This window comes from Rattus norvegicus, chromosome 18 (assembly GCF_021556685.1).
Source record: "Rattus norvegicus strain SHRSP/BbbUtx chromosome 18, alternate assembly SHRSP_T2T, whole genome shotgun sequence".
NCBI lineage: Eukaryota > Metazoa > Chordata > Mammalia > Rodentia > Muridae > Rattus > Rattus norvegicus.
This window is the reverse complement of record NC_141551.1, coordinates 22113917-22139454: the sequence shown is the minus strand read 5'-3', so window position 1 is coordinate 22139454 and position 25538 is coordinate 22113917.

The following is a 25538-nucleotide window of genomic DNA, read 5'->3' as shown; positions in this document are numbered from 1 at the left end:
GGAAAGAAAAGGAAAGGAAAGGAAAGGAGGAAAAGGAAAGGAAAGAAGGAAAAGAAAGGAAAAACAAAAGTAAATAAAACAAAAAAAATTACTGTTTGGGACCACCATTAATGAGCTAAGAGGCTTGAGGGAAGTTATTTAACTATTGCCGCCTTTATTTGACTGTCCATGTTAGAGAGATAGGAATAGTGACCTGCCTTACAAGGGTTTTGTGAATATTAAGTGCATTTACATGTATTATAAATATTAATGCCTTAATAAATCAATATATGTAGAATAGGTGCTTACAGAGTATATTAATTTCCATAGTATCGCCCTGACAAGAATCGAGTGAAAAGGTGAATATGAAGTCATCTGAAAAGACGCAGGGATAGAATGATAGCAAGAGCATCGCATTTCATTACAAGCCATATATGGCACTCCCAGTAAGGAGCATTTGCACTCTCCGTTTGAACACTTCAACGGAAGACGTTCCTTCAGTGTGATAGCGTTACATACTTAACTCTCCAGTTGCTCACTCTGCTTAACAAGGCTCTTAAGCTAAGATCGTTTAGAAGTTGTCATGTGTTCCTGCCTCCCACATACTAAGTGGGAGCTGAGTGGCCCCCAGCTCTTATATGGGTCAGTAGAGGTGTGAATCGTAGGTATTACATGTACCCATGTAATAAACAAATAGGGACAGACTTTATTTATCCTGTGTGTTATCAAGTAAGATTAGAGGAAACCAGGCTTGCTCTACTAAAACAACTCACTTCCACCGTTACTAGCTCACACCCATAAGACCAAAACAGTCATCAACTCTAGCACCAATCCTGCGTGGGTGTGGCCCTATGAACGCTTCTCACCTGTAAAGGCACAGAAGTCCACACAGCTCCATTAAGGAATGACCTCTCTGTGTATTTATCCTTCCAATTGCTTTGACAAAAAGGCCAGACAAAAAAATCAGCTTAAGGAAGAAGAGGTTAATTCTAGCTTACAGTATGAGGCAACGCATTCATTCCATCATGGTGGAGAAAGCGGAAACTGGAAGCTAGCTCATCTTATTAAACCCTCCGAAAAGAAGCAGAGAGTGAGTACAAAGTGGAGCTGGGCTATGGAACTTCACAGACCACATCTAGTGACTTCCTTTGTGTAGCAAGGCTCCACTGCCTAAAGGTCTCACAACCTTCTCAACCATTGTCACCTCCTAGGAACCAATTGTTCAAACACACAGAGCCAAGGAGAGTATGGCTGATTTAAACCACAACAAGCCTCAGCCCAAGGGAAGCCTCTCTTGACCTTCTGTCTTGACCAGAATGTGGAAGGCCATCCCTCTGAAGGAACCATGGGCAGCAGGTTTGCTCCCAGGAGAGAAGCTGAGGCAGCATATGAGGTAATACAAGATTCCTACCTGATGTAGGAAATGGGGCAGAAATGACATGAAAGGGCCACTATATCACACATTTAAAGCCTATCAAGCCTGAGTCTGTAAGTCTGCCCATAGTCTACTCTGGGGCTGACCTTAGCTACTACCTCGCACAATGTCAGGAGTGCAATTGATATTTATTTTACAAACTATTGGCTGACAGTGCTTAAGAGATAGCACAAACATGAAAGTACATTGTAATTTTATATTCTATTCTGTACACACAAGGCAAACAGTAAATTTACATTTTCTTACAACTAAGGCAAGCTACTTGTTAAGACTCCTTTTTGTTCTCCTTAAGTCTCATATCTAATATGTCTGAGGATTCTTCCTGAGGGAATGCATGTACTACAATGAACAGCTCATCATGTTGTGAAAGGAAAACCAAAAACTCTGAGATTGTAATTGACAATAAAGGTTCAAACTCCTTGAGAAAATAGATTGGCTGCTCCTTGGGCTAACTTACATACTCAAAAGTCAACCCTGGAAGCCATATCTAATGAGATTCTTTTCTCTATGTCCTCAACTTCTTTAAACTTTATTTAATATGTCTAGGGCCAGTAGTGTAGGATTTTCCTCAATAAGCTTGATAGGAAATCCACCAATTGATGTTGCTTCCTAATGAAACCAAACTTTAAATTAAAAATAAATGGCCAAAAAGTAATGAAAATGACTTTTAATCTTTTATTCCATAAAGTGGTGGAAAAAACAGAAAGATATGAAATGGAAAGAAAGGAAGGGGAGGGTGGGAGGGAGGAAGGGACGGAGGGGGAAAGAGGGGAGAGGGAGGGAGGGAGGGAGGGGGAGAGAGAGAGAGAGAGAGAGAGAGAGAGAGTGTGTGTGTCTCAAATAGTTTCCAGAGAATATGACACCCAAAGACATTGCTAGACTGTCATTTTTAAAGAAGAGACTTCAAAACTCGATGGTGGTAACACCATGGACTTTGAAATTCGCCTTTCCTTTTCTGGGCCAACTTGGGATCCATCCCACATGCAAGCACCAAACCCTGACACTAGTATTGATGCCGTGTTGTGCTTGGAGATAGGAGCCTAGCATGGCTGTCCTCTGAGGGGCTTCACCAGCAGCAGACTGAGACAGATGCAGATACTCACAGCCAACCATTGGACTAGTTAGGGACCCCTATGAAAGAATTAGGGGAAGGGCAGAAGGAGCTGAAAGGGATTGCAAACCCATCAGAAGAACAACAATATTAACTAACCCGCACCCCTCAGAGTTCCCAGAGGCTACGCTGCCAACCAAAGAACACACAAGGCCTGGTCCATGGTTTCTGCAACATTTGTAGCAGAGGACTGCCTTGTCTAGTCTCAGCGGGAAAGGATGTACTTAATCTGGTAGAAACTTGATGCCCCAGGGAAGGGAGTTGCTATGGGGTGAGGTGGGAGTGGGTGAGTAGGTGAGGGAGCACCCTCTCAGAAGCAAAAGCCAAGGGGGATGGAGCAAAGAACTTGAGGAGGAGTGACAGGGATGGGGGTAACATTTGGAATATAAATAAATAAAATAATTAATAAAACAACAAAAAAGAAACATACAGATTATCCTTTTGGGTTTCTTCTGACTTTCCTCAGGATTAGAAACAGCAGACCAGTGCTGTCTCGACCCCAACACTCAGACTTTAGCGATTCTCTCACTGACAGATGAATGAGAAGAGCTTGGATTTCTTCCTCTCTGTGAACCTTGGAAGCTATACCTATAAACAGGTAAGGTAGACCTCAGGACTGACACTCTTGCTGGAAGAATTCTGAATCAATAAATCTATTCACCTGTGGACTCTGCATATTTAAGTATTGGCCAAGCTTGGTGAAATAAATCTGCTTCTCTGTGGAAGGAAAAACGATGGGGAAGGATTAGTTCAGGAAGACTACTTCCAAGCTTTTAGAGGTATTTTTAGGGGAGCGTTGTGCTAAATTTTAGAGTTCATGAATAGTTCTTGGTCACCATTCATTAATTTGGTGGATTAAGCTCTGCCCAGAACTATTCAGTATGAAAACCAATTATCAGAAAGGGAAGGTAATATGCACTTAATCAACAGGAAATTATAGAGAAGGAAGGATTTGAAGAACTGAAAGATTGCACAAGCCCCTTAGACGGCAGAATATTTTAAAAAGTAAACTCATTCATTCATTGAGTCATGCATTCTTCCAACAATTATTGAACCTTTCTATGTGCAAGTAATTAAGATGCTGGCAAATATCTTTTTTGTTCAAATACTGCTTTATAATTTCAAAGACAGTTTTTGCTCTGTTGTGTCGCTGAGTTGTCTTAATGGCCCTTTGAAGAACATAAGAGAGGTTAGTCTTATCTATGATTAATAGAAGAGGAGCATATTTTGTTGAGGTTGAGTGAGTCCCATAAATATTACAGAGACAATTCAACGAAAAGTCAAGAATAATGTACAGGCTTCCCGATCCCTGTTTCTTGTGTTTTCGTTTCTTACCCTCCTCTAGTAAACCATATCCACATCCATCTGTTCCTGGAACTGGTCACAATACTAATGCTCTCTTTCCTTCGTTTGGCTACTTGAGAATAAAGAAACTGAAAACTCTAGAATCTACAAGTTAGGCTTTGCTCCCTGAGAGCAAGTCCAGAGCGGTTGGATCCAGATCCATTTCCCAGAGATGCAGAGCCCAGAAGCAGTGTGATGCTTGGAAACAAGGCACAGGTGTTCTTGCAGGTTGGCGGAGCAGGAGGGTTGGCACAGGTTCTCAGATCATGGCACTCTGCCTGGCGAATCAGCAGTCTCGACCAAGGCTGGCCGTTAGCCTCCTTCTGGCTAGAGAGATGCAGAGGAAGCACAGAAGAGGCTGTGGCCACCTGCTCGCTCAAGATGTCACTTACCTCTCGCATATTCTACTACAAATGCAGAGTTCAAGCCAGCAGTTTGACAAAATCACACTGCACAAAACCTCTGTCTTTACCCTCTGCCGTATCATCTTCATTCTTATTTTCTAGCCGGATAGATCTTCTATAGGTGTTCAGTAGTCCCTGAAAGCTCACACCCTTGCCTCTAGTGACCCTCCAAACCAGCCGTGCAAGACGCAGCCATCCCTCTCCTTACGCCTAAGTTAACAGAAACTGTGCAGCCCCTTTCTTGCCCTGATCTCCACATGTGCCCATGTAGCTCACACAGAATAACATATACATGGTTATGTGACTGAAAAACACCTCAGGGACAGTAGCATGTTTCTAACTGCCCTTAAGTGATTTTCCTAAGGAAAGCAAGAAAGAATGGTAAATGGGATATAGTAGAATTTCAAGTAGATTCAGAGTTAGAAGAACTCCACTTGCTCTTCATAAGCTTCTCCATTTATGGGTTTTGATTAACATTTCTTTCAAAAGTAAAATTTTTAAATAACCAATATAAAATCTGAAACACACATGCATGGACATATACACACATAAGCCCACAAATACATAAAGAAACACACACATATACACATATATACATATACACACACAAAGAGACACACATATGCATATAAACATAAACACACACACATGCACTCATACACAGAAATATACACACAAGTATACACACGTACACACAAACACACATGCACATCTGTACAAGTACGCACACACATATGTACACATACTCACATACACACAGAACTGCACACTCATAAGTACACACACACACACATAGACATGCACACAAAGACACATGCACACACATAATACACACATACATTCACACACACACATAGACACATACACATGCATGGGCATACAAACACACACACACACATAATCATATATACCACAGACACAAATGTGAACACACATGTAGACATTCAGAGACTCTCTCTCTCACTCACTCACACACACACACACACACACACACACACACACACATCCCTATCCCCTCCACACACATTTTGTAAGATGGGCTCTAGTAAGATGAGAACAATGAAATAGTAAACAATGAGTGACTATGTCTGAGGTCTATGAAGGTCTGAGTGACAGATCGCAATGTTGGGTGTACATCTCCACTGATTCCCTATACCAACATTCAACAGCACCGTATCCACTATACATACTATAAATCCTTATCCTGAGCCTACGTAGCATCACTATGAAACTCTTTCTCAGACTGGCCCTATGCCAAGTACAGGGCACATTTGGGAGCGAGAAAACAGTACTTCCCTAACTCTCTGAATTACTGGACCTAATGATAAAAGCTTTAAATACCCAGAATAGCTCAGCATACGAATTAAACGTTCAATCACGTAACAAGAAACAATGCCCAACCTCATTCTCTATACCAACTTTATTATTTCAGTTCTGTTCTGTGGCATTATTTACATTGAACACTGAGTTGATTTCATACCTGACTGAAAGGTTACGGCCAGTGTTTTAAAAAATGGAATTCTCCAGGATATTCTAGAAAGCTTCCACACCTTTTTAAATCAACAATTACCCCCACTCTAGGATTGTTCTCATTTATCAGGCATCTCAAAGCCAGGGAACATTTATTTAATCTTTATTTAAAGTGGAATCTTTTGTGACTACATGGACAGACTGGCCTTCCAGGTTCATGGAAGATCTGCATGGAATAATCCTGGCCAGAGCACACAATATTATTTTTTAACACAGTCTGCCTATTGACTTCCATCAGCTCCCTGGTGTTAGCTTTGAAATGCCCTTGCTTTTCATTGCAAATGTTACACTCTGTGTTTTTATGGTTAGAGAAAAATCTATCCCCCAGCCCCTCCCATGCAAAGCTTTATCTTTGCAAGACAAAGTATAGCAGAAGAAGGCATACAAAGAATAGCACGCAAACTCTTTCCTCCCCTGCCGTCTCTCTCCAGACAGAGCTCTGCTTTATCTGAGAACATGGTGTTTGTAGCACTGCAAGTTATTTGTGAACTATTTGCAAAAATGATATGTTATGGAACTTTTTGATTTAAAAAGATAGGGTTTTCTGGGTTTATAATGAACAAATTGGACCAAAGAGAGTTCTCTGGTTTTCTTTGATTGGTTGGTTGATGATTAGTTTTTGAGAAGATGATGAAAAGTTCTAAAGGGTAGACAAAAGAAGACGTCTTTCAAATGTTGTTATTAGGAAGTGTAAGTGGCGTCTTCTCCCTTTTCTTGTATTAGACAGAGCATGGTACATGAAAATACCACATAATCTAAGCTAGAGAACAAGTCTTGAATTCAGCTTCTTCTACTTTCAGCTTGATGCAAATATGAACTAATCACTTGTACCCCTTCAGAGCTAAAGAGATGGCTCACCAGTAAAGGGCTCCTACTGATCTTTCAGAGGACCTGAGTTCGATGCCTAGTGTCCACATCTGGTGATTTACAATCATTATAACTACCACTCTTGGTGAACCTGAGTCCTCTGCTGTCCACAGACACCTTTGCTCATGTGCACAGTCACACACACACACGCACACACACGCACACACACACAAAAATGAAGTTTTCTTCATTTATAAAGATCTACACTCTCCAGAGAGAAATTAATAAATCATGCAAAATGAATTAATTAACGTAATAAATAAGTTGCCATGTTATGAAGATGACTGTATCAGTAAAGTACATGCTATTAGTCATGAGGCTTTTAATCAAGATGCAGAAGCCGCAACAAGAAAAGCCAGGTTTCATGGTACACTTTAGTAATCCATACCCTGGGGAGGAAAAGGGTTAATGCTAATCCCTGGAACTCATGAGCCAGCAAGTGCAGCCTACTCAGGCAATCTCCAGACCAATGAGAGACACTAAAAAAAAAAAAAAGTAGATGGTAACTAAAGAATAGCACCTTGTAATCCTCTAGCATCCACATACATGCACATACATGGGAGTATGTAAGCACCCTCTACATACAAGCATATGCATATGCATACACACATATACAAATAAATAAGTAGTTTAGAAGAAGGGATTTGTAATGACATGATTAACATGAAATTCTCATTCCTCGGATTTAACAAGTATCAGCTTTCTCTTTCCATGTGATAGACAGCTGGCTGGATCATCTGATAGAAGAGGTAAGCCAGCAAAGACATGGAAGCCTGGGAACATCATCCCTAGATCCATGAGAAGGAACTGACATTTGCAACATTGCAAAAATAGCAAAAAACAATTCAGTATAAGTCAGAAATAAGGCTTTCAAATTTGACAGTCTTCCCTTTGAATCTATGATCTTCGCCAACTTGTTTTACATGAATCTCCATCCTTCCGTGCAGTCTGTTGACATCACCTACTCTGTCTTTATAAAGCTCTTATTCTGTTAGCACAAGTAAAAGGACTGCGAGTCCTTTTTAGCAATAAGAATTGCCAATAAGGGCTGGAGAGATGGCTCAGTGGTTAAGAGAACTGACTGCTCTCCCAGAGGTCCTGAGTTCAAATCCCAGCAACCACATGGTGGCTCACAACCATCTGTAATAAGATCTGATGCCCTCTTCTGGTGTATCTGAAGACAGCTACAGTGTACTCACATATATAAAATAAATCTTTAAAAAAAAAAGAATTGCCAATAAGTATTTCACAAGTATGTATTGGTGGCATAGAATGGGCCTTGAGGTCCTGAGAATCATCTGCTTCATTCCAAACATTTCCAAGGAAGGTAACTTAAAAATGAGAAATGTGCCAGGTTTCACTACAGAACTACACACAACAATAATAATAAATATAAACATGAATAGGAGATGGATCAGAGGGGAGGAGACATGACTTGGTTCCCAGAATCCATGTTAGGTAGCTCACAATGACTTGTAGCTAGAGTTCTATGGGATCAAACACCCTTTTCTGGCCTCCAGAGTCACCTACCTACACACAAATGGCATTACGCACATACACAGAAAAGAATAAAAATAAAATTTAAAAGTAGAAAATAAATAGGCAAAGCATGCACTAATGAAATTGGAAAATGAGAAATGACATGAGTAAAAAAAAAAATCTATCAGGGGCTGGGGGTTTAGCTCAGTGGTAGAGCGCTTGCCTAGGAAGCGCAAGGTCCTGGGTTCGGTCCCCAGCTCCGAAAAAAAGAACCAAAAAAAAAAAAATCTATCATCTGTTCATCTATGTAAGACTTACATCTAGAATCGGGGCTTTCATGTCCGGAAGGAACATGAAAGAAGAGAACTACTCCTAGCTAGACAAGCAGTCACAACCCACCCTGCACTGAGAACACATGCTAGGATGTCCCCAGCTGAGGAGGAAATATGTGCAAAGAGCCAGGGATATAGTCACACTTCATACAAATATACCACCACCTAGATGCTCACATGCCAACATCAGCATTTAGGAAGGGAAAACAGACCATTTAGAGGTACATAAAGAGCCCAGTCAATCTGATTCCTGTCAGTGGCTGTGAGAATACAGATGGGTTGCATGTGGCTTTCCATTGAGAGCTAATGAGTTTATTCTTTATCCTGTAGGTGGTGGAGCTCAAAGTAGTCCTCCAAGAAGACTAATGTTAGTGTTAAGAAGAATAATTCTGGCAGCCATGAGTTGGTGTATAGGAAGGAAAACTGATTAGTCACACACAGGCGGGACTAATAAACCAGGACTGAGAAAAGAGTGGTGTCCCAGACTAGAACAGTGGCAGGCCAAGTGGGTGAGATGGGGTTGCTTTCCTCCTCAGTCAGATGGATGGGGGAGATCTTTCTTATTTATTTGAAGGTAGCCATGGACAGGTTCATTTCATCTTAAAATCCTGATTCTAAGCAATTGCTATTGTTTGAATGGGTGTCCCTCACAAAACTCTCTTTAAAGCTCTTTAAAGCTGAATGTACACTGTAGTAGTAAGAGATGATACCTTCTGGAAAGCTATCAAGCAATTAGTGTACTGTACCAATCATGTATCATACCATCTACATGGTAAAGGTTAAGTATACATGAAATATGTAGGCATTGAGTCAATTATTATCTATATCTTATAAAGGGCTTGATAGGATCCTCTGTGACTTCCACCTTCTATGTAGTACCTTTAGAAAGAAAATAGAAACAATATTCTACCTCTGAAGGAGAAATCTGGTTTCTTAATCTTGGATTTTCCAGCTTCCGGAACTAGAAAGAATAATCTGGGTTCTTCGTAAATTATCCAGTCTCTAAAGAAGAGTAAATGACCAGAGACTTCTGCTAAGGCAGTCTACACAGTCTGAAGATCATTGTTTGGGCTGGGAAGGCCTAGAAGGCTGATCAGTAAGTCCACCAGGGTCAAGGGAAGGTTGCTGAAGCCTAGACAAGTCAAAGGACCATTCTGAAAAATCACTGTCGGAAGTAGACTAAAAGCCACACTCTTGGGACTCTACTAGTCCTGTTTTCATACACTAATTTCCTTTCTGCAGCTATGACAACCACCATTGCCAAAAATAAGGGATGAAAGGATTTCTGTTGTGTTTACTTCAAGGTCATGCTCAATTGATGAGGGAAGTGTGAAAGAAACTCAAGGCAGAAATCATGGAGGAACACTGCTTTTTGGCTTGCTCATGCTTGCCTAGATTTTGTATATAATCCAAGATCTGCTTGGAGATGGACTCACATCGTAGGGCTGACTCTTTTACACCAACTAAAAATAAAGCAATCATCTCATAGGCATATCCACAGGCAAATCTGATCTAGACCATTCCTCAATAGCAGTTTTCCTCTCAATAAGTCTAAGCCATGTCAAGTTGGCAGTTACAGCTTGCTAGGACACCATCATTCAGAGTAAGGAACAGGAAAGCAGCAGAGTGAATGTGCTCTCAGCAGACGGTGGAAGCTCTTAGTTCTTGGCCTCTTCCATTTTCATGGAGGAAAGTAAAATCCCTTGATTCTTCAGGGTCAGCTCTTGCTGATCACAATTCTCCTAGCCCTATTCACTGAAAATGCAAAGACAAATGACAACCAGGCCTGTGACAGATGTATTATTTATTCTTCACTGAAGTAAGCAGTGAAACTATATAGATCTACTGGCAGTGGGCTATAGAATTTATTATTGCTGGACAGAAGCCTAAGTATCTGATGTGGTATGGGTGCCCATGTACTAACTATGGGCTAAAATATGAATATGAAATGAAGTTTGTTTTAGATGAAGTCTGAAAGCACGACTTGTCAACTTCTCTTTGTGAGAAAGGAACCTTTGTCCCAACTCACTAGCCATTGACTGATCTCCTCTAATTCCGTCAGACTGCCTGACAGATTTGACTTCTACAAAATGGACAGATACTCCCTGAAACATTTGAGGCTTGTAAAATCTCTTGTATTCTTCTAGAATTAAATCTCAGTTGTCATACATGTGTTTTAGGCATATTCACCACAGATCACATTCACAGAAGGGATTTGGTCAGTTCTAGTTTTAATGTTACCTGTTTCAAGGTATTCATGGACACCCATTCTCTCTGTTACATGAGACTTGTTTTACCACCAACAGTAGTCATATGATCATCCTCTGTTTCTCTAGACCTCAGCATCCTAAATCTGAATCAGAGTAGATCTATTGGACAGCCTTTTAGGATTTCGTATGGTTAGAATGATCTTCAGAAGGTGTTGCTTCAGAGAAAAATCATGTAAGAAACAAGAGCATTGCAAGCATGGTGTAGTAATGCCCAAGAAACCAAAACTGAGGTGGACTTTCTGGTAATCCCTGGACACGAGAAGACAAGTACCAAGAAGGAGGTGAAGAAAAAGGACAGGTGTCATCGTGAATAGTGACTCATGAAACAAGCAGAAACTAGATATGGGCATCCTGGTCACCATTTTATTTTATGCAGACATTATCTGACATGACTTCAGCTATTTTATTTAGATTAATCTTTACCTAAAGATGTTGGAGTTATTTGTATTTCGAACTCTCTCTGTGGTTCTCATATGAAGATGAAAAGTTAAGTAAGCAGAAATCAACCACATTGAACCATCAATACAGAGTTCATCCTTCCTCTAATGAGCGACCATGAGTAGCCAAGCAAGAGATGCTACCATTCTGTATCCATGGAAACATACTTAGCAACAAAGGAACCTTGACCTTTTCCCATCTGTTTGGAATCTACACCATGACACATTAGTTTCAGTATATGAAAACAAAAAGGAAAGGCAATAATGTTATATTTTATTTAACCCCCAGGCGTCCCTAGTCCATTGTGAGTAAATTTATAAATGGGAAAGAAATTATGTGACTGATTTTCACCCACCAGTCCAAGGCACAACCTGTGTGGCATGTCACTGAAATCAAAGAGAGTGCCTGAAACATGCTCTGTTGCTGAGAGACTCCCGACAGAGCTCCCAAATTGGGTCAGAGATAGGCAGTGATAAGCAGAAATGAATAATCTCATGGGAAACAAGTGGAGATTCAGCAATAACTAATCCTCTGTGAGCATGAAAGCTTTCTTTAGATGAAGCTATTGTTAGTAGCCATTTTGCTGAAGAGAATGGAGACATATTCAGTCCAATAAATGCATAAGGAGGCTGCCTCTGTTTCATACCAGATAAGAATTTATTAAAGAGACAGTATGAAATGTAGGTTCTGTCTGAAAAAAATTACATTTTTAGAGTACAGAGAGCTACTAGCTCATTTAAATCAACTAGACAAACTCTGGAAAGCAAGAGAAGCTGCAGAGGAACTCTTACAAGTCACCTGGGCAAAACTTGAACAAGTGCTTTTCATGAACTTAAGCCTGTATGAGCAGACATATACATCAATATGTATTTTGCATCTTTAATGAAAGAGCAAGAAGGGTGGCATAGTTGATTTGAAAAGGAATTGAGAAGCTAATACACATAAGTGAAATAAAAGTATCAGATTTTGTAGCTGAGCATAATGATCCATACTTGTAATGTCAGCACCTAGGAAGTAGGTGGAGAACAGAACTGAAGTGGGACTCTAGTATTTCCTGGACACAAGAAGCTAAGTAACAAGGAGGGGGTGAAGAGAAAGAGCAGGTGCCGTCACGAGTCCCTTGAAACCAGTAGAGCCCAGACATGGCTTCCTGGTATTTAACTCTGGCATTATCTGACATGCCTTCAGCTGTTTCATTTAAATTAATCTTTACTTTAAAAAATGGGTTTATTTGTTCTAGGAGGAGACAGAAGAGGAGGAAGAGAAGGAGATATTTCAAAGTTTTATTCAAATGAATCAGTGTCTTACAAGCACAGCAAAAATTTATATTTGGGGTTTGTTTGTTTTACTTAACAAAAATCATTTACAACATATCAGACACCCCAAGTTTGACATCCAACTCTACAAGGCCTAATCTAAAAATAAATAATAAACTCAAGGAGGTTGTCTAGCATGAGAGATGGTGGCTTATGGGTTTGCTACAGAGTACATTTGATGACATGGGAAGGGCAGGCTCATTCAACTGTATTTCCACGGTTTGGGTAACCATCATCAACAATAACAGAGCATAAGGGGAAAGGAACATTGGAAGCAAACATTACAGAAAGAGCGAGAGTATCAAGGTCATTATTCAGCAGCCTACTCAACTGTAGTGGAAGAAAAACAGCACCCTTAGCTATGGATTAGAAATGAGAAGGTAAGATTGTGTTCCAATCCAAACAATATATAGGATCAGAAGTATGTTAAGAATCAATTTTTCCCATTTGCTAAAATCCTTGTGGGTTTCAAACAGACTAATAGTGCAGTGAGCAGTCAGAAAGAAATCCTTACTGAGATTTAGCGACTCCATAGGAAAAGAATAAATCATGAACTGTATACAAGAAAGAACTTGATTTATTATGTGCTGCTTCCCTAAGAGAAATAGAAAATGGTCAACACATGCTGTTTTTAATAAATAGCTAACTAATATATCCAATACCACAAACATATAGTCAAAACTGATCTTACGCTTTAATTTCATCCTGAATACAAGAAATGGGGGAAAGGCAAAGAAATACAGGAAGGAGAAAAAAGATTTGGGTGAGCACGAGTAAACTATGAGGAAGCAGACAAAAATGAAGGGTTGGAGATGTAAAGAAAAGAAGCTAGCAAGAATAAAGAACATGCCAGAAATCGGGTCAGGACTCAACAAAGAAACACTGAGAGGTGAACTAAGCCATCACAATCAACTAGAGCAGCTAATCTGGGATCCAGACCCCAGATAGCATGGAATTCTGAAGACGGGAGGCAGCAAAAACTTGTGTTCAGTGCTGGTTGAATTTAAACATGGCAGTTGCTTTGGAACAGTTTGTTAGTTTCCTGTAAAAATCCCTGGATCAGTTTTCTTGTTGCTGTGACCGGAATGCCTGATAAATGCAACTTTACAAAAGAAGGGTTTGCTTTCTCTGATGGTGTGAGGGTTTTACCCATCCCTGTGAGAACTTCATGGCAGCAGACCCACAAGGTGTCTGCAGTTAGATACAGTGAGTGCTGGACCTGAGCTTGCTCCCTCCATACTCGGTGTCTGGTTTCATTCAATGGGAGAGTGCCACCTACATTTAGGCCTTTCCATTTCACCTAAACCAGTCTAGAAATGCTCTCCCAAACATTTCCAGAGAGTTTTCTATCGGGTGATTATAGATGTTGCCAATTTGACATTATTAACAAGCATACTCCAACTGTACATTTCAGTTTTTAATATGACAGGATGTCATAAGCTAGGGTCTGGAATGACAGCTATTTGTCATAGTCAGAGAAGTCCAGATGGACATGGAATGTAATTCAACACTATAAAGAAATGAACAATTAAGTCATGAAGATACAAGGAAGTGCTTTACATGTGAAAGAAACCACACCAAAAAGTTTAATAGCATACAGGTCCAACTGCATGGAATTCTAGGAAACACAAAGCCATGGTGATGTCCAAAGACCTGTAATTACCAGGCACTGGGGAAAAGAAGTATGAAATTGGAGCATGGGAGACTTTTAAGTCATGAAACAATACTGTGAAATACAGTAACCACGAGCACATGTCCCGCATGGGTGAAGGATCACGCTAACTCAGCCTACTTCACTTTGCAATAAGGGTTGTTTTGAACTAAGTGGCATCTAACAAAACAAAAAACAAACAAACAAACAAAAACATAAGTAAGCAAGGTCACTGCCCATCTTGTACCAGGAGCAAAGGATTCTTCTCACCAGAGATAGGGCTAAAGGCCAAGAAAGATTTGTATGAAGAGAGATCTTGTAAAATAACTTCTAGCCTCTCTAGCCTTCTCATACGTTGTGGTTTCTTTCCCATAATGCTACTCTTTGATCCATCTGCTTTATAAACATTTTACATTTTCATTTTCCATGCGAAGTTCCATATGTGTGCAAAATTGTGTGTGCTATTCTAAGAGTCCATTTTATATGAATTTAAACATAAATTGATGTTAGGAGTAAGACTAACTCTAGCTAATAATCAAACGGGAAAAAATATTGTTTATGCATATGTGTACAGTTGTGTGTGTGTGTGTGTGTGTGTGTGTGTGTGTGCGCACGTATACATGTATGCACAAACATGAGGAGACCCAAGCACAATCTCAGATGTTGTTCCCAGGTATTGTCCATCATTCTTTTAAAAACTAGAGACAGGGTCTCTCACTGACTTGGAGTTTGTCGAGTAGGCTAATCTTGCTGGCCAATGAGCCCAGCATTTCTCTTGCTTACCTCCCCAGTGCTGTGATTACAAGTACAACATAATCCAGGATACCTGTTTTAAATGTAAGTTTTGTGGAAAAAAAACTACCATCCTCCATCTGGCATGGGAAAAACTTTCCCAACTGAACCATCTCTCCAGACCTCAAACAGGAAAGTTACAACAATACAATATAATAAGGGCTATCTCGGCCTGATCTCTGTCTAGGAAGCGTCAACGGCATTCTGGTGATGACTTATGGTAGGGGACTGAGACTTTGGAAATGGACTTGAACATAGAATTGGCACCTATTTAAATGGAAGTGTGCCGGAAATAGAAGCAGAGGAGAAGTGAGGCTCTTCATGTCCTTGCCATGGCTAACACTGAAACTGTCTCAGGGCTACATGCAATCCTTAATGGCCACTATTCAACCTTCTTTGGTCACTCCAACCTTTACTTGCAAAGGTTAAAAACTGCATTTCAAAACCTAGAGAATATCATGCTACCTGGGGTAGCATGGGGTAGAGGCCGAGATAGATTTCCTGAGATTAGAGTCCTTCTCCCACTGAGACAGGATCTCAGATCAGAGTGGTCTGGTGGCTTATGTGGTGATAATAACAGTTTTTGTACGTTACAGTGATTTAATAGAGCTCCAATGTGGTGATCTGTGAGGACACATAGCCCTGAGGTCTTCTTTTCTGCAGGTATGACCCCGTTGATGGGACTAGGCAGCTCAGGATAGCCCGTCACCCAGTCTGTATGATGGAGCTAACACCAATCCATTCTCCTGACCAAACCTCCTCCCATGGCCTGTGCCTTATCATTAGTCCTATAGATAAGCCATTCAGCTTTGAAGAGGTTAACACAAGTTAGAGAAAAGGCGCTCAGAAGTTTTCTGCTTTTAATTTCTGTTTAATGACTTATTGGCTAGGGCGCTATCATCTCATCCTACTAAGAGCCCTTCTTGCACAATAAACTGCTGTGCTTGGAGCCCACCTCGGCCCACAAACTCTACAATTAAGTGATCGTTTGTCCTCAGAGCTTGACAGAAGCAAGAGTCTGAGGCGGGCTGGGAGGAGCTCCGATTTATTAAAGTAATAAATAACCTGGAAGCCCCCTCTCCCCCAGCCGCTGCCTCCCTTTCTTATTTACTTCTTTGTGCAGCATCTGAGATGGGGATACAGGGAGTTTAATTGCTCAGAAAGACAGTTGTCTACAACAGTCGTATTCCAGAAACCACATAATAAAGTTGGGGGCTCCAGGGCTACAGTAGGAATGGGTCCTACTGCTGGCTGCCTGGCTCCTTGGCAAGTTCTCTAGCTCTAGAAGAATGCACATTCCTGTGCAGACCTAAGCACTCAAAGGCAGAGCAATCCTCTGCTCTGGACAGAGAGAGGCTCTGCAGGGTGTGGCTCTGGTGTCTTTGTCAAGGGCTCACCATTTATTTTATTTTGAATTTATATTTTTTTTACAAAAACTCAATATATATTAATGCAGGTTCAGACATTCCTATTATCTTACAAACATTTTAAAATATCACTTTCTCAGGTATTTTCTCTCCTTTGATTGTGGTCTTTAAATTATTATCATGTCTTTAGTGGACGTTCTCAAGCTCTCTGTAGAGCAGAATTCACCCCTCTCAAAGATCTTTCTTCCCAGAGTCTTAATTTACTGAAAGTATTAATTAAAAGTGTTCCAAAAAGTCAAAATAGATGCCTTGTAGCCTGTCCCATCTGCTTTTTCTTGATTTTCATACACAAACTTCACAAATGTATTGAGCTACTCCCCTTTGCCCAGCCTAGAAAGTAGTGATCTCCCATTGGCCACTATTAGAGACCAGTAACTTCTATTTAGACTTCCTTTTCTAAGTTAAGCTTGTAAATTTTACAGTACACGAAGTGAGCGATCTTATCGTGAATTATTCATTGCTATTTAGTACAATCATAACATTGTACAGTCATTGCTCTGTCTCTTCAGAAACATTTTCATCATTGAAAATCAAAGCCTATACCGCATTAGAAAGTTGCTTCCCATTTCCCCTCAATCAATACTTAGAAGCCTTTATTTCCCCGTGGATTCTCCTCTTCTATGCATATTAGAGGAATGGATTCGTGTGCTCTATGATAGCTTTTTGTATCTGGGTTCTTGTTAGTGTTATCAAAGTCCCTCCCTGCATACTGCAGCAGACATTAATACTTTATTTCTTTCTAGACTAATGGTATTCTCTTGTATGGACACATCACTACTCATTTAAATTCTAATACAATTATATCAGAAGGATAGGAAAAGTAAACTGATGGTACAAGAGATCTTATGAGCAAGGAAGAGTTACAGAGACCATGGAAGTCTCGAGCATAAAGACTGAGGAACTTAGGGGTATGGAGATCATGGAAGCCAGGAGCTTAGAGATAGTGGAAGACAGAAGCATGGGAACCATTGGAGGCAAGGACTTGAGTCTATGGAATCCAGGGCCATGGAGCCTATAAGCAAGAGGCATGGAGACCAAGCCAGATGAGTGAAAACCAAGTTAGAAGCATGGAGACCAAGCCAAATGACTAGCAACTATGTCAGTAGCATAGAAAATGAAACATGGAGACCAGCACAAAGCCATGTACATAAGAAAGCTAATGAGACATGGATCACAGAAGCAGAACTGTAGTGACTATGAAGTCAGAGACATGAAAAACATGAAAGCCAAAGTCACACAAAAAAAGTGGAAGGTAGAGGCAGACAGATCATGGAAGTCAGAAGCATAGAGAACCTGGAAGGCAGAGTAATAGATACCATGGAAACCAGGACTGTGGAGACCATGGAATTCAGAAGCATGAAGACCATGGAAACTAGAGTCATTTTCTTAGTTACTATTCTATTGCTCTAAAGAGACAAATTGAACAAGGCAACTCTTATGAAAGAAAGCATTTAATCTGGGACTTGATTATAGTTTTAGATGCTTAGTCCATTATCATGGTGAGAACCAAGCAAGTGTGGCACTGGAGCAATAGTTGAAAGCTTCACATCCTCATCCAAAGGGATCAAGCAGAGCAAGAAACACTGGGCCTATCAGGGGCTATTGAAATCTCAAAGCCTATCTTCATTGACATACTTCTTCCAAGAAGGTCACACCTACTCCAACAAGGTCACAGCTCCTAATCCTTCTACTCCTTCTCAAACAGTTCTACTCCCTGGTGACAACGAAGTCAAATATGTGAACCTATGGGAGCCAATCTTATTCACACAGCCACAGCCACAGATATCATGGAAGCCAGCAGCATCCAGACCATGGAAATCAGAGGAGTGGTGTCATAGTGTGTTTTTCTGTTACTGAAGTAAAAATACTGACAAAAAGCAAGTCAGGTGAGGAAAGAGTATACTTACCTTGCAGGTTATACTCCGTCATTGATAGAAGCCAAGGCAGGAACTTAAAACAGGAACCTGAAAAGGAATATTGCTTAATAGCTTGCTTCCACTGGTTTGTTCATCTAGACTTCTTATGCCTAAAGATGGCACTGCACCTAGTAGGCTGGGGTCTCCTCCATCAATTAGCAATTAATAAAATGTCCTGTGGATATGGCCACAGGCTAATATGATCAAGGCAATTTTTCAGCTTATATTCTCTCTTCCCAGGTGATTCTAGGTTTGTGTCATTGACAATTCTGAAAAGAAACAATGTGCAGAGCAAAACATTTTTAGAAATAAAAAACCTCCAAGGGCAAACTACTTGCAAACCCATAATAAAATGATTTTATAAAAGGGACATAAGAGGTTAATCAACTCCTTCAGTCCTTTCTCTAACTCCTCCATTGGGGTCCCAGTGTTCAGTCAGATGGTTAGCTGTAAGCATTCTCATCTGTATCAGTAAGACTCTGGCAGAGCCTCTCAGGAGACATCCATATCAGGCTCCTGTCAGCAAGCACTTCTTGGCATCAGCAACAGTGTCCAGGTTTAGTGGCTGCATATGGGATGGCTCCCCAGGTGGGGCAGCCTCTGGATGGCCTTTCCTTCAGTCCCTGCTCCACTCTTTGCCCCGTATTTCCTCCCATGAGCATTTTGTTCCCCCTTCTAAGAAGGGCAGAAGCATCCACATTTTGATCTTCCTTCTTCTTGAGCTTCATATGATCTGTGAATTGTTTCTTGGGTATTCCAAGCTTTTGGGCTAATATCCACTTATCAGTGAGTGCAAACCTCCCCATAGGAAGAACAACAATATCAACCAACCAGACCCCCCAGAGCTCCTGGGGATTAAACCACCAACCCACCAACCAAAGAGTATACATGGAGGGACCCATGGCTCCAGCCACATATGTGGCATTGTTTGGCATCAATAGGAGGAAAAGCCCTTGGTCCTGTGAAGGCTTGTTTCCCCAGTATAGAGGAATGCCAGGGTGGTGAGGTGGAAGTGGGTGGGTGGGTGGGAATGGGAACATCTTCATAGAAGCCAGGGAGGTGGGGAGAGAGAGGAGAGGGGATAATATTTGAAATGTGAATACATAAAATATCCAATTAAAAAAAGGAGTCTAACCAAAGCCCAGAGGAAGAAGCAGAATGCAGGAGACAATCAACATGTCAAAACCTTGAAAACATAAATATATGTGGAAAAGGTAATGATGAATATATCAGGGTGGGTCTTTTGGAAAAGACTTTGTCATTGAACATAGGTCAGGGTAGAGTGGAATCCTGCCTAGCTATTGCCAGGCAGGGGAGGTAGGGCAAGTCTGAAATGGGAGCCCAGCTTCTCTTTGGGTATCCAGATGCGGCTGGTATACCTGCTGAGAGAGGGAGTCAGGAACCAGGACTCCAAGGTCTACCTTTCCTCTCAGGCCCTAGACTGGGATGAGCAGAATCCAGTTTGACAGCAAGGGGCTGGAAGGGGGAAAGCCTTCCTTGGAAGTCTTAGGCGTGGCTCTTTAGTTGAAGATCCTTAATGACATAACTTTCTGAGGTAATCCTTGCTTGTTCATACTGATTGATTTGATATTGGATATAATGCACATACTTTATTAAGGATGAACCAAAGATTATATATCTTTTTGGGGAGGAAGGAATACCCAGCAAGGAAAGCTCATTGGCTGAAGGCCCAGGGTTATCTAGATACCTCATTAGCATTGAAAAGAAGTCCAGGCATTAGTTTATGTGACTGGCTGCTCATGGTCCTCAGTGGGGTGTCATGGTTACTTGTTCTAGAGCAGGTTTGTAGTCAGGGAGTAGCTCCAATCCTATCAGTCTCAGATCTCTGAGATTCCTGGGGTCTGAGCTTACTCAACCTTACCAGTTCTTATGTCTGTCTGGTAACATGGTCCCACATGGCCTATCATGGAGACCCTGGGTTCAATCTCTAGGACCATTAAAAAACAACATTTTAAATCTATCTTGAATTAAGTAGACATACTTAAAATGTAATGGCAACACTAGAAGGCAAAATCACATACATAACTTCGCATTACTCTGAGTCAAAAGGAATTTCAAAATCTTACAAAAGTCAAAAGAAGTTATAAATATTGATAAAAATGAAATTTGGACTTTTGTTGATGGACTGGAAACTTTACCAGAGGAGGATATACATGGTAGAAATGTCAATGACCAATACTCATGAGGTGTACAAGAATTTAGTGGAGGAACTGACTTGAGAGGAAGTTTTTCATATTTTTGCAAGAGCTACAGGAAAGCCCCAAGAAACAACTGAGATGGCTGGCCTTCTTGTGGGGGAAAATGTGTTGAAAAGGAAAGCACAAAGCTAAGACTGGTGAAAGACATTAGCCTCTTGGGCTGGGGATAGCTCCTTGATTAAGCTGCTTGCTGCACTAGCCTAACACATCTGCAAACTCTGCGATTGAGAAGTTCTGCTTCGAGAAATGAGATGAAAAGAAGAGTCATGGAGCGTAATTTTTAACATTAGAACACTTGAGATTCCCCATGAGAGCAAGTACACATGCATGTGCACACACATGCATATGCACTCATGAGCACATACATGCATGCGTGCCCACACACACGTAAACATTTATACACACTACACACATTTGAAAATCAGAAAAATATATTTGCATCCCCACAAAATAAGACTTGTCAACTGAGATAGAATCAAGAAGGATGGGTGGCGGACAGCCCGAAGGAAAGAGGAGATGAAGGGGATAGAGGTGGAAGTCATCGTAGGCAAAGAGAAAAGCAGCACTGACGTCAGCTCTAGGCAATCCTAGAGAAGCCTTCAGCACTGAGGCCAAAGGCACCTCCATACATGGTGGATCTCCTTTCTCCTAGATGCTACCTCTTGGCTTTTGATTTTGAAGTGCGGTCTCACTCTGTGATGGTTTGTATATGCTCAGCCCAAGGAGTTGCACTATTAAAAGGTGTGGCCATGTTGGAGTAGGTGTGTCATTGTGGGTGTGGGCTTTAAGACCTTCATCCTGGCTGCCTGGAAGTCAGTATTCTGCTAGCAGCCTTCAGATGAAGATGTAGAACTCTCAGCTCCTCCTGCATCATTCCCGCCTGGATGCTGCCATGGTCCTGCCTTGATGATAATGGACTGAACCTCTGAACCTATAAGCCAGCTCCAATTAAATGTTGCCTTGGTCATGGTGTCTGTTCATAGCAGTAAAACCCTCACTAAGACAGTATCCCAAAAGTTCTTATGATGTACAACCTCAGAGTTACTGGGGTGAAGGGCAGAAAGCCTTGTAATTTTCTTTCTAAAAATCACACAGTTAAATGCTAATACTTTCTGGGCTAACTCCAGAAAAACCATTCCGACCTTGGGTTTCTGGGTCTGCTTGGGCCTTCCTTCTTCGGCCTCACTAATGTAGGCCACATCTCATTATCTGAATGTATGATAGTCTTCAGTGCAGTATTCTAAAAATTAAATCTCTCGACATATAGAATTGTAAATATTTTAAGACTGAGCAGAACTTAATGTGAGAAAGGTTGACTTCTCCATTTCCGTCATCCGTGTATGTGAAGAATCTTAAAGATCACGCACAGAAACTTACACACAGAATCTCAGTTTCTACACAGAAAACCAGCTTTTATACACAGAAGCCCAAGTTCCATACACACAGAATCTCAGTTTCCACACAGAAAACCAGCTTTTATACACAGAAGCCCAAGTTCCATACACACAGAATCTCAGTTTCCACATGTGATATGTCAGGTTCCACACACAGAATTTCAGTTTCTCTAGAGAAACCCTACTTCCCTGGGGAAATTCATCTCTGAAGTCCAAGCCTGTTGAGATTCTGCAGTTATCAGAAAGAATGATAGACATACAGCTGGGAAAGCAACCTAAGAAATAAGGCGTCTTCTGTATTTTTAAACAGAGTCAGCTTTGAAGTTCAGAGATTCCTGAGATGCCAGGAAGTCATGAGGACCCAGGATGAGGTCTTGTTGGGAAAGCAATTCCTAAACGAGTGGGACAAGCTGATTTTGATGCCTAGAAGCTAAGCATAGGGGCTGGTGTCTGTAACGCAAGCACATGTTAGAAGTGGAAACAGCAGATAGACTCTCTGACCATCTGGTCTAACCAAAACAGTGAGTTCCAGGTTCAGTGAGATGCTGTCCCAAAAGATGAGATGAAGAGGAGTAGAGGAAGACATGCATCACTGACCTCTGACCACACACACACACACACACACACACACACACACACACACACACACACACAAACACACACAAAATTATAGGAAGAAAGGTAAATCAACTTTTCTTGTTAGCTATAAGATAGCACCTAAGAAGGAAACCCTCTAAAGAGGACTGAAAGACAAGGCAAGGAGATAATAATTGCAAAAGAAATCTACTAAAACACATTATCTTAAAAATAGGAAACCAGGTGACTCAAAAAAAAAAACAGAAAAAATTTGTCTCGACTTGGCTGAGCCAGAAAATCTGGATATTTTAATTTAGGAACTATGCTAAGCATTAAAGCATTTACAAGGGTTTTGATGAGTGATGCAATGTCTCTTACATGATCACCATGAGAGCCTAACAAAGTTAACTATTTCCCAGACTTCAGAGTTTTTAGGTCTTTGCACATAGGATAGAAGCCTTTCCCAACATCTTGTCTTCTTTGCCTCCTTGGGCATTCATGTTTGACTATTTTTAATGTTGAACAGCGGTCTACTTACAATGTCAAACATTATGTACCCATGGTAGGTATTTTATTAATGATTTTCTTGACTACCACATAAACAAAAAGAAACATATATATATATATATATATATATATATATATATATATATATATATATATATGAAGCAACCTTAGAAATAAGGCACCTTCTATATCTTGAAGCAGGGTCAGCTTTGAAGTTCAAAGATTCTTGAAATAAAGGAAGTCATGAGGAATATTGGCAACTCACAACAACTATGTGTATACACACAGACACACACACACAGACACACACACTAACATACACACATACACTCATATTGGAATGGACATGTATGGTGTGGTTATAGACTGTTTGCTGTGTAGACCATCTTTTGCATGTTGGGAGTGCTTTTAATATGTCCTAATGTTGTCCAACTTTACTGTCATGCCCATCTCATTAGTGTCCAATAGGATCTTGTTGCTTCCTTTTACATTTTCATCATATGATCAAGGTTGTATTTTCATTTGTTTTTACATGCTCAGTTCTCTCAAGGTTTCTCTTCTGTTTCTCGCCTATTCATAACCTTGATACCTTTTTCCTATTGAGACGTTTATCTTCTGTTATTATTCATAGTTGTTCCTTATGAACATTGAGTATCACTTCTTTTCTACAAAACTTGTTGCTTATGACTTTTAGTTTATGACGTGACTTCCAACTCTATGCACTATCACTTTTGTTGAAAATTTTTTTAAAAACTAATAATTAATATATTAGATTTATCAATTCTTTTCCTTTATGGTTTGAGGCAGTGGTTTTCAACCTGTGGGTTGCTACCTCCTTGCAGTGGGTCACGTATCAGATATCCTGCATATCAAATATTTACATTATGGTTCATAACAGTAGCAGAATTAGTTATGAAAGGTCAGAAGATGGTGTCAAACCCCCTAGAACTGGAGTTACAGATGGTTGTGAGCCACCACCATGTGGCTACTGGGAACTAAAGTCAAATCCTCTTCAAGAGCTCATATGCTTTTAACAATTGGGCTATCTCATCGGCCCCTTGATAATTTCTTTTTTTAAAAGCTCTCTGAGGCTTTAAGCTTTCCCATCTTGTTTTGCTTTTACAGTTGATCTGTTTATATATATACATATATATATGTATATATATGTATATATATATATGAATTTCACATCATGTACCCCAATCCAATTTGTCTCCACATGCCTCCATATCTACTCTCCACCCTTGCAACCTCCTCCCAAAAGAAAATTAAATAAATAAATAAACAAATAGATAAATAAAAAACAACACAAAAGAGTAAAAAAGCAATACCATAAAAAAAATCTTACTGGGTGGTGGTGGTGGTGGTGGTGGTGGTGCGGGGCACACCTTTAATCCCAGCACTCAGTTGGCAAAAAGGCAGGTAGACATCTGAGTCTGAGGCCAGCCTAGTCTACAGGGCAAGTTCCAGGACAGCCTGGAACAGAGAAATCCTGTCTTTAAAAAAAAAAATGGTGGAAACTGCAGTGTGTCACAATGTTTTCCACAATACACCCTTTTGCTCAAACAGCTTTACTTGCAAATGTTCATTGCAATGAGGCATTGGTCTGGTTGGAGGCTTCTAGCACGTGCTACACTATCAATACTGGATCCACACAGGGGCCCCTCTAAGACATCCTGTTGTCCTGCGTCACAGAGATCCTGGCTCTGCTGGACCAGCCCCTTCCTGTGCTCTAGCAGTTCACAGAGGAGGTAGGTGATTGGAGACAGCCCACTCCGAATCTGAGGCTGCCTGGTGGCTGTGTTGGTAAACCCCTCAGGGCTCCTTTGTTGGTGCCACCAGGGCCAGCTCTCCTGCTTTGCCCAGGGGATGAACAGGGCAGCTCTTTTGTTTGGGGCAGCCAGTAAGAGGCATGACTGTCTCTCCTGTGCTCACACCCTGGGGGCCAACTCTCCTACACTTAAGACCCCCAGACCCAGCTCCCCCACACTGGAACAGAAGATTTGTAAAGATATCTCCAGAACTAAGGAAGAAGATATATAGGGAGCCAATGATATAATGGAAGGATGTCAGGGTCATACATCATATGTCATTCATGAATTGAAAATTTAAAACAATGAAGTCAGGCCTGTAATTCAAGCTTGTCTGGAACATGAAGCGGGAGGATTTTATATTCAAAGCCTGTGTGAACTATAGACTTGAGTCCAAGTTAGCCTGCACAATGGAAAAGGACTCTGTCTCAGAGTGAACAGTTAACAAAAGGGCCGAGGAGGCAGCATACACCAGCTGTTATGAGGCCCCCTACACGTGTACAGCAGAGCCTCAGTGAGAGAAGAGGGGACGGGGTGGGGGGTTGGGGGAAGGAGGTATGGGATGGGGAGCAGTTGGGGGGCACACTGTGAGGGGGGATGAAGACTGAACTGTAAAAAAGGATCCCAGAATATAAATAAATAAATACATAAATAATTTTTTTAAGGTCTGAGGATTAAAATCTGACTTTGAACATTTGCCTAGTATATAAAAGAATCTAGGTTCAAGCCTCAGCTTTAGA